The 13,652-nt window shown below is 40.7% G+C and overlaps 1 long non-coding RNA gene across 2 annotated transcripts; it reads left to right on the forward strand.

Moving 5' to 3' along the window:
• The first annotated feature begins 967 nt into the window (after window positions 1–967).
• On the forward strand, window positions 968–9,374 carry LOC111251372 (uncharacterized). 2 transcript variants are annotated; one of them, XR_015329041.1, is made up of 4 exons: window positions 968–1,452; window positions 1,986–2,246; window positions 4,957–5,044; window positions 9,181–9,374. It is a non-coding gene; the product is annotated as an uncharacterized LOC111251372 (long non-coding RNA). The 2 variants fall into 2 exon arrangements; XR_002673730.2 differs by lacking the exon at window positions 9,181–9,374 and adding an exon at window positions 7,998–8,404 and having other exon boundaries at window positions 969–1,452.
• The last annotated feature ends 4,278 nt before the right edge of the window (window positions 9,375–13,652 follow it).

Here is a 13,652-nt window from a genome sequence, read left to right on the forward strand (position 1 = left end):
AGGTCCGAATGTCGAATAATACCCATCAGTAGAAGAATTGGTGCTATTGTTGCTGCCTAAACACCCATCCACCCATCGCCCATCAAAGACACGCTAAATCGTTAGCGGTAGTCTTTGGTTGCAAATGATGCGTTGGCTATTAGATGGATCCTCTGGCCTGCTAGATGGATTCCTATGGGATATAAGATCAGTCGGACTTTGCGGAATAATTTTCCTAAACAAACAATATGTGGAACTCAAAGTTGATACTTTTTCAGGTGTTCACAGACATCTAAACGCAGATCGGAATCGCTTGTTCGGTGGCCCATTGATGTAGACTTGTTTGTAAGGAATCATAATTCGGACGCGCACCCGCTTATTCCAATACGTGATTTCTTGTGACAGAATAAAGATCTCTAGTATCGTAAAAATAAATGCTTCATATTTATGTCTGTTGCTTGCATATTAATTCTTTGTCGGTTGACTGCGGACGTGTTCGACCCACCTACACATAATCTGTATATATCATGTGCTTTCATGATACCATAATTATGGATGCTAAAGGTTTTTTTGTAAACAGCACAACCAGTGCAAGCTGCTCATCTATGACGGAACAACCCGTAAAATGTAACCCATTGGACATTATCCTCTCGGCCTATTTCGCATATGGGACTAATTTCTATTCATTCAATTCCTGCCAGATGAAAAAGCCTCACGCGTTTTCGGTGGACCCTTCTGAAATTCGTATTAAGATCAAAATCGGTACATATATGTATAGTGGCTTGCATGAGTTAAAACCACTTTAAATGTTAGAGCCGACACGGTAAGCTAATAGAACCTTTTTTTTTTTTCTATAAATTTGGAACCTATTACTTCACTCTTTGTACAACTATATAGCGCCCTCTGTTAGTGAAATAGGGATCTAGGAAACTAAAAACTATTAGCCCCTGTGAATGTTAGCTCAGCTGATCGTCGAAGTCCTATCTAGGACTAGTGGTTGGTTGCGTTTAGTGTAGACAACAGCGGACGACGCCGACGAACGAAACAGATCTGGTCGAGCTAATACCGCTGCTTGTAGTGATATTGCGATTGCGTCTGTAACGGCCGGCAACTAAGTCAGGTGGTCCTTCACATCCGCTACGAGCGGCTCATCATTAGAGCTCATGCATGGTTGATTTTCAGTACTTTAGAATCGTAATGCGAGAACGCCCCGACCGCCAGCCTGTATCTGCTGCAATCGATGATCAGACATAAACGATAATATGCGGTTGAAAATTTCATCGTTTTGTGATGTTTATGGCACTTACACTTCTCGCTTATTGCCAGCTTGACCGTTTTTGCTGATTTAAACATTTATCCTCTGCAACACGTTAAGGATTGATTCGAACAGCATATTTATTTACCGTGGACTGTCTGTGCGCTGTTGCGAGTTTGGTCGGGTATTTATGTGGTCAATAACAAACCCCATAACAGGTAAATTTTCTATACGCTAGCATATTTGGTTTTAATTCATTTGTTGCACTGCTATACAGAAACACGACTAGTCCCCCGACAAAAGCATTGCTCTATTGCAAATGTTTGCCGTTGTGGTAAGCAACAGCAGTCGTAGGTTATACCTTTCTTCGAAGGAATCGCACCACAGCGCTAAGAGTGCTAAGGGAAGATTTCATTAGTCGTTCTATTGTGTTTTGCATTAAATCAACAAGCTTGATATTCTCAACAAAAAATTGAATATGACTCAACAATAGATGCTTTTTTACCTCCGTTGTATATGTATGATCTTTAGGAACCTGATTTCCATCCACTGCACTAAAAGAGTACTTACGAAAATCGCAATTCGAAAAGTTTAGCCCTAAGTTGATTCTGGAAAGTTGCTACTTTAGCCCTAACGAGTTCCCCGAAATATGTCTGTGGGTTTTTCTCTGTCAAAATTTCACAGCCTCACATAACGCATTGAAATCTATATCATTGTATCACATCTTTATGTCCCATTTCCGGTTTCGTAGGTTTAAGTTTTTGCGATCGGTCAGAGCCTGTAATAGCCCATCGAATTTCTAAAGGCCATTTTCATATGGCTACTGTGAAACTACACATTGTTGAATTTTCACCTGCCGTGTAATCGGTTCAAACGCGTCAGCGTTCTTGCGTCACAGACGGCCAACTTACTAGTACGGAACGGCGCATCAGAACGGAAAAATGGATTTCCAATAAAAGCAAAGAAGACCTATTGCAGTCATTATTTAAATGTATATCCAGAACTGCAAAAGGTAAGCTCAGTCACTGAATTTCTCGCTTTTTAATTTATGAGACATTAGATGGAGAAGTATGACGAGCTCGTTCTCTGTCCAATAACCGAAACGTTTTCAACTACGCGTTCGATTTGAGGCATGAAGACACTATTGTAAGAAGGAGCAGTTTAAAGACACGGACAAGGTATGTCTAGAATACATACCTGGAACAGGGTAGCGTACACTAATAGCTGAGTAAATGTTTTATATGCGTACTTAAATACTAACATATTTCTACATATATGTAACCAGAGTGAGCCTATTTACGAGTAAAGATTTGGCCTTTGAATAATCCAAGATTAGCGAACTTCTAATGTTCCAAAATCATGCTCAGATGAGACTCATGCTGCTGATTATATTCCCGTATAAAAGTGAAAAAATCGTGATCAAAAACAAAGTCACGTATAATAACAATTATTTATTAAGTTTTTTTTTTTCTGTGGGGGTCGTTCATGACGAGCTTTTTCTTTTTTTAACTAAGAACAAGTTTTAGAAAAAGGTCTAATTGCAGCTGAGTAGCCTACCATATTACTGTGTTAACGTACGAAGATAACAATGACGAATTGCTTTGAATACTCTACATAATCGGCATCTTCTAATCAACATATCGTGTCTTCAATATTGTTCAACATACTTTCTATTTGTTGCATTATTATTAGATATAGCTATATTAAAAGATAGAATAGCTTCTGTTTGTTCTCACATCTTTTATAATCGTTGACCTTGCACGCTTAGTCGGAACTATTGAGATCGCTAATTTACGCTGCTTTTTCAATCTATTGACAGGGATAGGATCAAGAGTGATTATACCCAATGCGCTATAAATCAATATAGCAAGATGCTATTGGAAAAATACAATTCCTACCACGGAAAAATGTTATTACTATGTTATTTTTATCAACTTTTGCTTACAGCGTAAGCTTTACTGGCTTATTATTGAATATAGCCATCTTTTTTTTTTCGTAAAATCCATCACATGCCTGCGTTTCCGTCAAAGCTTTAACAGGCAACCGACTTTCAGTGCGACTAACTAGTGCGAATGCGTCTGCTTTGCTGTAGTTTATATGGGGCATGCACCTATTTAGTGGCGATAGGCGGAGCTTTAACTTAGAACTGTATAGCAGATGCTTATACGTATATAGTCACGGTATAAGCGATTGAGCTTGGAAATTACGTTATCTTTAGAAGGATCGCCCATCGGATTGTCGATGGGAAAGTTTGATGGCAGCAATCTTCTCTGATGGAATGCCCGGGCAACTAATGTCTGGGCAGAACACTGCGTAACTAAAGTTTTCACTCACCTGCCGCTGTCTGGATAGGACGAAGCTGCTTTACTGTGCCCGAAGCAACATTTCTAAGACGCAGGACCAGCTCAAGCGTGCAAAACTAATCGCGCAGACAATCTCGATTCCTTACTATGAACCCCCTTCAATTTACCAGCTAAGCTGCGTGAAAATCGCAGCGGGGTAAAGGAAGTTATTGCTACAGACGCAGGCGATTACTCATTTGTTTATGCGCATTCATTTTTTTATACTAACTGAAAGCAAGGAAGTTTGCTGGAATAAGCTGTGCCGTTTAACCGCTGTGGAAAATTGGTGCTTTTAACGTCAAAACGGCTTGTGTCATATTTTTGTGCCCGCGCTTTTTTTTCTAAATTACATAGGAAGTATATCGAAAATTTTAGAGCTGGTGGAAGCTTCCACAGATATCTTTATACTGGTGTACACGTATTAACGGTTCTTGTGTTAACGTGATCCGCAGGCTCACTGGCTTGATGATAATACTATGGTGAAAAGGTAATACTATACCTACAAAATACATGACCTGTGTAAAAATAAACTAAAACTACCCTTCAGGCCCATAGGTTTGATTAATGCGCTTCGTTGATACACATATGGAGTAGCGACAGCCACGCGCTTTACATACGAGTCTGAACAACAATGAGAGCTCTCACTGTGAAAGGTGAAGCATCGACGATTTACTGCTAAACGAATTCTGCTTTAAAAATACTGATCCCAGTGTAATTTAACATTATCTAATGTGATTCCATGTTACATCATCCATTCCGTGCAGAACGCCAAATTGTATCTGAGGGGCGGTAATGAAAGCATTCTAACTAACAAGACCAAAAATGATACTGCGTTCAACTGTGCAGAACGGGAATGCGTAACTTTTCTAATAATAATGATAACAACACAAACCCAGTTGTTGTATGGTGGTCACTTGATGCGGAAAAAATGAGCACAACAAACGATGATTTCAGGGATGGCAGTTGAATATCGCCATATGCTATCTTCGACTAGTCTTATGTCTTCTAAGCAACGATGGCCACCACTGTCGTGTTGCATATGGCAGTAGTGGCCATCGTTAGGTAATAGGGGTTGACAGGTGGCCAAGTTTAGAGGACAAGAAATGATAAGGCCCACTTTAGGTATCCATATTTGTCTAAGCAGGTTAGCCATACGAAGTTGATTACTTTTTCCAAAACATGATGCACGTGTGTCTTTAAAACTCGCTAGATCTAATTAACTACTACAGGACTTCGTAGTTTCGCTTTGTGATTTTGTTGACTATTGTGATTCGTTAAGGTTACATCTAGGCGAACATGAGGTAAAAATCAAGCACACATCCATAGGTGTGCATTTCCCTGCCGGTGCAATTACGTTGCCCCACTTCTATTCAATTACAGAAGTACAGCGTTGCAGTTACCCGGCTGTAATTCCGCTGAGATACCGCAGCGTCGACTCCTTCGCGTGGTCTGCAGCTGACCCTTTATGGTAACTATGTTTCCCTGACTCAGTATATTAGCAACACACATTGCCTACTCTCATTGAAGCCTTCCAAAAGTCCTGCTGCCATACCGCGGTCATCACATTAACATGTTCTCACACCTAATTCGTGTTATACCGAACTGTTCCCTTGATTATCCTGTTGCTGTCTTTGATTTAGTCGATCTCTTACTCTGTGTCAGTGATCTCATCATATTGTTGTAATATAAATCCGGACAAATTGTACATGCACAGCCAACCTCTGATCGTGTCTGCGGCGCGATTCCGAGATCTCATTTAAGCCAGAGTCTCAACACTTTTTCTAATATTCTAATTCTCCCATTAAAACATTGTTCTGATCTTCCATGATCTCATTTCTTCATCGTGAACCACATGCGGACAAAACCTTATGCACTCCTATGTAGGAACGAGACGATTTTTCGGAAAAGTACTCGTTCAATCATACAATATGAAAAGATAGCTTTTATATTTTATAAACTATGACATATTTGCGCATAAATGATCATTTTGTCCCCCGATAATTCAAATGAGAGAAAACAAAAGTCCAATGTTATGCCTCTAGGACAAACGTCCCTCCTTTTATACACTGTACATGATCGTGGATGTAAATCGATGAAAAATAGTACCAACTTGAAAATTTACATTTTTCTCGATGGCAAAGTAAAACCTAAGGTACTGTTTATCAAATGCACCTTGTAAAGTCTGATGTTTGCTCTATTACAACTACGACGAGCATTTACGTTACGTACAGAATACAACGACTAGTAAAAATGACAACATCGCCTCCCACACTAGCGCTATTACCCTGTCCTGCTGGTTAGTGTCAGTATGTAAGGAATTTTTTTTCATAGGCTTCGAGTGGCGCTGAAAACGACGCAGCGATAACGTGTTCGTTTGCTGTTCTGTGGTATGTCCTGGATTTAGCATCCCGTAATTTCGAATGTTAAAAATGTTACGGTGATACATTAGACGATCCGGTGCTTTGTATCGAACCAATGAACTCGAACAATTTTCAAGTCGCATAGGGTAGATCAATGACAGTTCGGTGTATAATAACTATATACCTCGTTTTGCTGATCGCGCATGAGGGTTGTCGTTTCTAGAACTTTTTAATAGCTCTGTATTTGTTATTTGCATTACTATATTTAATCTTGTTTTTTAAGCTTGTTTAAGACAATCGATGACAGCATAAGCTACATCGTCGGTCGATCTTTTAGAAGCATGCTTTTAATTAAAACGACACGGATTTGAATCTGGATAATATAGGGGGGGGAGGCTTTTGCCTAATTCCAGGCGATGATTTAAGGATGGGAATAAGGTCATGTGCTGTCATCGAATAGCCCGCTAATGCAAAACTGATTGACGCGAAACAGATTCATGATGCTCTTTAGGAGCGTGAGATATCTAACAGCATTGATCGTTTCCTTTCAAAAATACCCCTGTGTCCATTGCACTAGCTTTCATCAGAAGCTATTTGGCGCAACCGCGGAAATGGTGTTCGTTCCAACGCCCTTTTCGCACCTGACCTAACACAGGGAGCTACACTCTGATTTATGTGTTATCTATGGTAATGGCTCGCTAAGCGGGTTTTTTGTCGGCACTTGTTTAGCAAAGCCTCTCCAAGCTACTCCACGCCCGTTTCCACCCGTTTCCAGCTGCCTCTGATCCAGTTCGTTTGTTTGGAAGCTGTTTCTTTTTTGCTTCTTGTTCACCTAGGTGTTTTTTGTATGATTCTATACCTTGTACTTCAAGGAATCATATATTGAACCTACAGGGAGCGCATTGCGTACGCTCGTTTTCACAATTACGGTAGCCTGTTTTTACGTTGAAATTTCGAGACGTACTCTCTCAGCCGCTGTCTGTTGTTTTCTTGAAAGCCTCTTTACCCAGTGTTTTTATGAGTTTTCGGCGATCGCCAGGGCTCTTATCTTTGAAACACAGGAACTTAATCACTGGGCCTTAATTTTTAGTAGTAACTCACGACCTACACCTTTTATTCTCAGATGGCACCAAGTCAGCCTCTAAGTGGGTAGCTGTAGCACTTCGTATAAATACCAAACTTCGTTTACTTATGGTGCTTCGTTTATAGGGTATTCATATTGTTCTACCTGCTGAATAGCCGTAGAAGGTAACACATGTATGACATCCATATTCGCTTAAAAGAACATAGAAAACCACTTGTAAATAATGGCCTGTGCACAGAATTGTACGAAAGTGCCTACAAATATATATAATAGCGAATTTGGCATCCGTTGGATTTGTTGAAGATACAATATTGTGAAGTTACTGATACTGTATACTGATGAATATACAGTATCTACTATGCGTGTACACACTACCAATCATAGGAGGCGGACCTCTTCTCATTAAAATAAGTCAACTTGGAGCTTATCGACCGCTCCAATATTTTGTGTTGTACGTATTGATTTGCCATCGCAATAACATCGTTTTAACATTCGTTGATTTATTCATTAAACTTCATGTAGCATGGTTGAAGTGCTTCTTGTGTGCTTTTCTGTTCCCGTTCAAATCGACGATAAATGCGGAGCATTTCCGTATTAAAGGACAAAAGAGGCGGATCGAACTAGGTTAGGCGTGGCGGTAGCTGTTGGACATGAGCCTTGTTGCCTACCTGTCCATTTGCCCGCCCGTCCACCACGACGAACTTCGAGAAAAGCAACGAAACAAGCCGATTTGCTAAGATCTATAGTATCGAAAGATCAACAGCAGTTGCAAGTTATCGCTTCGTGTAGATCACCCTTCGTCTATATCCTGTAAAGCAGAATTTCAGCCAAGTGACTCCGGTCAAGAAGAGGCTCGAACCCAGCGAACTTGAAATTCCATGAATATTCTTATGCATAATGCTTAGCCGTTTACGAGACGGATCTATCAGTTAGCCAGGTGGCGTTGACAATAAAGGCACCTGTCTGAACCATTTCAGGAGAAAACGAACAGGTGCGCCCACCTGAATCTTAGGTATTTGCAGGACACTTCTACTATACGCGGCCGCAGTACCTTGCGAACGGCCGTTCTACGTTTCCGGGAGGCTCACATTTCCACCGCTTGCTAACCTTATACATCCAGGCTAACTGGATTGTAGCCTATGTGCATATGAAGATGGAATAAAGAAGTTCCTTGAGAACGCTGTAGCAATGTTTTTCTATACCGAAAACAGAGAAAAAAGAAAACTTACAAAGTAGGCTATTGAAAATTGTTATTTCTTGAGGGAATTGCATCACATTGTTTTCTAGTTTGTTTACTGTAAATTGAAAAGAAACTTACTGCATTCGAAGACTGAAAATTTTGTATGATCAAAAACAGAATAAACATCATTTGGCTATTCGCTTAGTTGACGGATTTCCTGAATTAGCTTTAGGTTCTATTATCTTAGAGGCAGCAGTATTCTTAGCTTGGATAGTGTTATAAGGTTGTTCCTAGTTTTATAATGAACTCACTGCAGTAGGCATCGTGTCGACTCAAAAATGCACTCTCGGAACTGGCAGAAACAGGATAGACTTTTGGAAAAATATTGTTGTTCATGCTGCCGGACGATACCTGCGTGCCTTTTCATCAAGTCGATGTCATCTTATAAATACTAGCTAGACAATTATCACTAAATAAATACACCTTAATGGGAAAGAGAGCCTGATCAATTATGCAGCCATTACTAAGACAAACATCTGTAAGTATCCAACGCTGCGGTACATACATTCATCTTCGAATCTCTTGTACCAAGTCATCGCCGTTGCCTTTGTCAGATAGATTTTACACATATCTGTAAATTGATAAACAGATCTAATTTTGCTAGTCTTCACATGGTAGATTATGGTGGTGACAAACATGGAATCGAGAGGCAAGCACAATATAGAGCGTGAACACTCATTAGCCGCCGTTGTTATGCAGCAAAGGAATCGTGCATCGTTACAGCCGTAAAGCCAACCAAAAAAAAAAAGACTGTCAGTATCCAATAATTGTATTCCAACAGACCTGGTGTTGGCTTATCCAGTGGACACGTCGAGTTGGCCACATTTCGAACTATACAGTTTTAAATATATCGTCTGCTCGCGCCTTGTGCTAGTATCGACATCTAGAACTGACACGCGCCGACGGTGTGGCCATTTCAGATAATCGTGCAGATCGTATCAGACTATTCGGGAAATGCCATTCATCCCAGAAGTTGAGAGCTCCGGTAGTAAGTAAATGTTTGTGTTTACGTTCGTGAGTCGATTAATCTGTCAGTAATATGCTGGCGTTAATAACGAACGTTGTGGATAAATTCCAACCTAAATAGAATAAGCTCAATTTCGAATTCATCATTAGTGTTTTATATCTGCGTTGTTATTATCAACGTCGTTGTTGATGTTATGTCATATACTTATGCTTTTTGCTTTGAAAAAGAAGCCTGCGTAATATTTCTATTCGATTCTTAATGTAATATAGTCGGTGTCTAAGCAAAAAGACTCAAATAAGCTCAATCAAATCATTTCAGCGTTTGAAGCCCATTGCGCAGTACTTAATGGAGATATTTGCAAACGGTCTTCGACCAATACAAGCGGCCCTGCTTTACATCAGTAAACACTTTTACATTGTTGACAAACAATGTCATACAATTGTAACGGTCGCTGTCTCCCACATGTTTGGAGAACGCTTCTGATGCAGTTTTTTTTTGCTATATTATGAGTGGAGCCTGTTGTTACACATTTATGATTTTTTTTCCGAAGATCTGAAACATTTATCACTTCTCGTCTTTTCCAAACCTCTCACTTTACGATTTTCTAGACGGGCTCTTTGGTATTGATGTCTGCCGAATTAGCAGACTACCACAGCACCCGAGTGTTATTAACAGCAACTGCTCCGAACTCTGTGGGAAGGCGCTCCATCCATCGTGCACGACAACGCAGGGAACGTCAGGGAACCATTTCCGTACCTGGAACAATATTTAACTCTCGATAACCTCGGCATATTCCTATTGCTTTAAAATTCCCTGTAGGAAATGTGCCTTCGCCAGAAATCATAGGCCGCATCATAACCTGTAACAGACGTTAGATTTTTGGCACGGCGTAATTTTCAGAGAATGGTTCGCCACCATACATAGAGCAGGTTTTTCTAGGTCTAAAAAACAATTTTTTTCCCAGTTTTCAACGGTTTCCCATTTTTTTCTTATTGATTTTCTCAATAAAGATGGTTTCGCTTCATTTGAGCACCAAACCGGGGCCCCTTGGCAGGTCTATTGCCCTTGAACTTAGACTTTTTGAATTGATGGTGAAGCGTAATTTTCGCACGGCGAGTCAACCGGCTATGAAGGATGTTACACCAGACAAACGTATCATTTTGAAATTTTTAAATAATTTTCCCGCTGTATAATAGACCTTTTTCGATATTTTTTACTGACTTTACGCCACGATGGCAGGAAGTTTTCACTTTTTCCAAGAACCGTTGGCAACTCCATGCTGAAAATATTAAATGTTTCGCATATTGTATATAGTTGCCTTAATGAAGCAGTGCTAGCCAGTGCTTCCTGCTTCCAATGGCATCTGTTCTCGTATCCGTTTCGATAACGAAACATGGAATATTTCCAGAAAAAAACTCAAGTTCAAGCTTTTAATTATCGCTTAGTTGTTCAGCGCCGTCGACAGTTGTGTTAGATGATGAGATTGAATGCGCTGGCTGTACATAATACGAGATTTTGGTGCGAAATCTAAACCCTGGATTCGCTGAGATCTGATTAGAACAAGCTATTAAAGCTATCTAACTGAACAGCGAACTCTATAATGAAGCTCATTCATTTAACGTCGGAAATTTGAGATACATAGGTCAAAGTTTTTTTTTTTTTTTTTTTATATATATAGTTTAAGGAATAAACTTTAAGTGCGGTCAGCACTATCGGAGCATAACGACGTATCTTGTGTGGGCCGAATGTGAAGCTTAGCCCCGACAGGTTAAAAGTATTCCCGTTGAAACCACTGCTCGATAACGTTCAACTGCTACCCGGAGCTTCATTCCGAATAAACAGTGATCTTCATTTAACAATACAACAAACTGAAATGAAGGAGGAAACGATTACTATTGCCACTCGATCATCAGGCTAGGGCCCTTCTGGTCAGATTCCCCAGCTCCCTAGACGAAGTATGATCCTCCGTGCCTCCTCTAAACCTGATAAAGCATCGTTTGCCATGTTGCTTGGCCGTAACATCACGAGCTATCTTTTTTCTCATCCGCCTCCCAACCTTTTTCGACGACACGATGAGATAACCCTTCGTCCCGTTTTCTAAAAACAATCTCATTTCTCCTGTCATGTATCTTTCGCTAGTGTGGAACAATCTCGTACAGGCCTTCAACATGTGTAGTATCTACCTTCCAGGCTTTCAGCGCAGGGAACTTAGATGGAGTGTTACCAATTTTGTGAAGGCCTGTGATGATTTACATGAGGTAATAAATGAGATCTCACCCGAGAGGTGTAATCCAGGAGCAGAATTAGACATTACCTCTAACTCTTCTTGAAACATTTTCAAAACTTTGATTTCCACATTATTCGTCAAATCATGTTCGAACATGCACCCTTCTTTAACTTACAGTTCTCTGGAAATGCCTCTGTTAGAACCAAGGCCATATTTACGCAAACAATGCGGTAAGCTTAGATAACTCTAAACACAAGCAGTCGTTGAGCACTTCTGAGTAGCTTCTTGGCTGTCACTTCATAGGCTCGGACAAGGTCCAAACAGGGGCCCCAAAGGGCGTAAGCGAGCCTGCTATAGCTATGAGGGGCCTCCTGTTCCTTTTCCTGTGGAAGGCCACTTTTCGGGCCACTGACATTTTCCATCTGACAGTTTCCATGGAAGCTCTAGTCGTTTTTATGGCTGCTAGCTTGATGTGGTCTACCTTATTGTGTGATAAAGTTGGATGCTTAAGTATCCCACCGTTTTTATACTTCCTTTATCCAAAACAAGTGTGAAATGTTGGGACTTTTCATGTCAGTAGTTAATGCAGCCTTTTACTTTGCAAAAGCCTAGTCTATATTCGCTTATCCATAAAAAGATCTCTTTCAGAGTCTAGTATGCCTTTCCTTGGAGTTCCTTTGTCATCCTGGCTTGAACTGTGATACCGAGGTCATCCGTGTAGGCAATGATTGCACCTCCAAGAGAAGATTGCTTAGCTCTGACAGCCTACCAAATTCCAGGATCCACAGAAATATGCTCAGGAAAGGTCCCTGTGAAACCCCTGCTGTCATAGAAAAGATAGTTTCTCTATTGATCACCGGTCTATGCAACAGATAGTCTGATACTACAGGGATTAGGTAGTAGGACCTTCTCCTTCCTTCAAACATGTGAACACTGCCCGCGACAGCAGGCTATTAAAAGCAATTTTATCGTATAGGAGGACGTGAGAAGAAGGTATTTTGCTCTAGTCAAACTTTTTCTCTTCTTTTCAGCTTTCTTGAAAACATTATCCATTGCTGTCAGTACCGATGTGCGATCCGGAAGTCATATACTTAGGCAGAAGACCCTTCTCCTTGACAAAGTTTCCTAGCCTTTTCTCTATCATGGCGTCAATAACGTTTATCAGCGTCCCTAAGAAGCATATAGGTCTGTAGGATCCCCTACATTTAGTGATAAGCAATACGTTATCCCTTTAGCACTACAGTGGGAAGTGGCTAGAGCAGAGAACCTGCGTGATACGTATAGCGATTATCTCCGAGAAATCTTTAAAAAAGGTCCGTATGACCATGGCAGTATTCCGTACGGTCGCCGCGTTTTACTCGTTTTGATTCATTTTCTTGTCTGCAGTATCTCTTAGCTCGTAGTAGGTATAATATCATCCTTGACGCGCGGGTCTTTAGTGTCAACTTGATCAAAAGGCCGCCTAGACGAGAACAAAAATCCTAGTATTTTTATCCACTTCCCTACGGACACAGTACATTTCTTCGTTTTGCTCGCTTTCTCTTCTACGAGCTTATAAGGTCTACCTCATTAATCTTTCTGCGCATAAAGGTTATCGCTTGCGTTGATTCATTTAAGCTCTCTTTTATGTCGGTTACACGCTTTGAGCAACTTTTTTAATTCACCAGTAGTACAGCTTCCATTTTTAACTTATCTGACAACATCATTTTACTCCGCAGATTTCTACTGAGAGCTGCTGTAAATCTTCCCTAACCTTTAGATTTCCATCTTTTTGCCCCGAATATTTTATGGCTTCTCTTGGCGTTTCTCTTCGTAGTTACACTAGAAACGTCCCATTAACTACTAGGAGCCACCATGTGGCCTGGAATGTATCGAGAACTCCATAACACTATGAACGCTTAGTACTTCCTTCCCTTCGAGTACTCTTCAGCTATCAAACCGTCCTACCTAATCCGCCATGGATGACGGAAAGTCCACGAACGAGGAACCCGCGTGGTTCTGATTGGCATCCCGCTTATGTTTAGCGTGGCCAGATTTTACGTGATCATTCATTTTAGCGGCTGCCGACCTCTGCCATTTGTCCTACAAGGTCCTCATGCACTCGATACCGCGTTAAAGTCTCCAGCAGTGACTACTAGAGCATTTCTCACTTCATTAATGGATTCCGGTACACCATCTGAAATCACGCTTAAGTCTTA

Source organism: Varroa destructor, unplaced genomic scaffold (genome assembly GCF_002443255.2).
Source record: "Varroa destructor unplaced genomic scaffold, Vdes_3.0 BEIS01000005.1, whole genome shotgun sequence".
NCBI lineage: Eukaryota > Metazoa > Arthropoda > Arachnida > Mesostigmata > Varroidae > Varroa > Varroa destructor.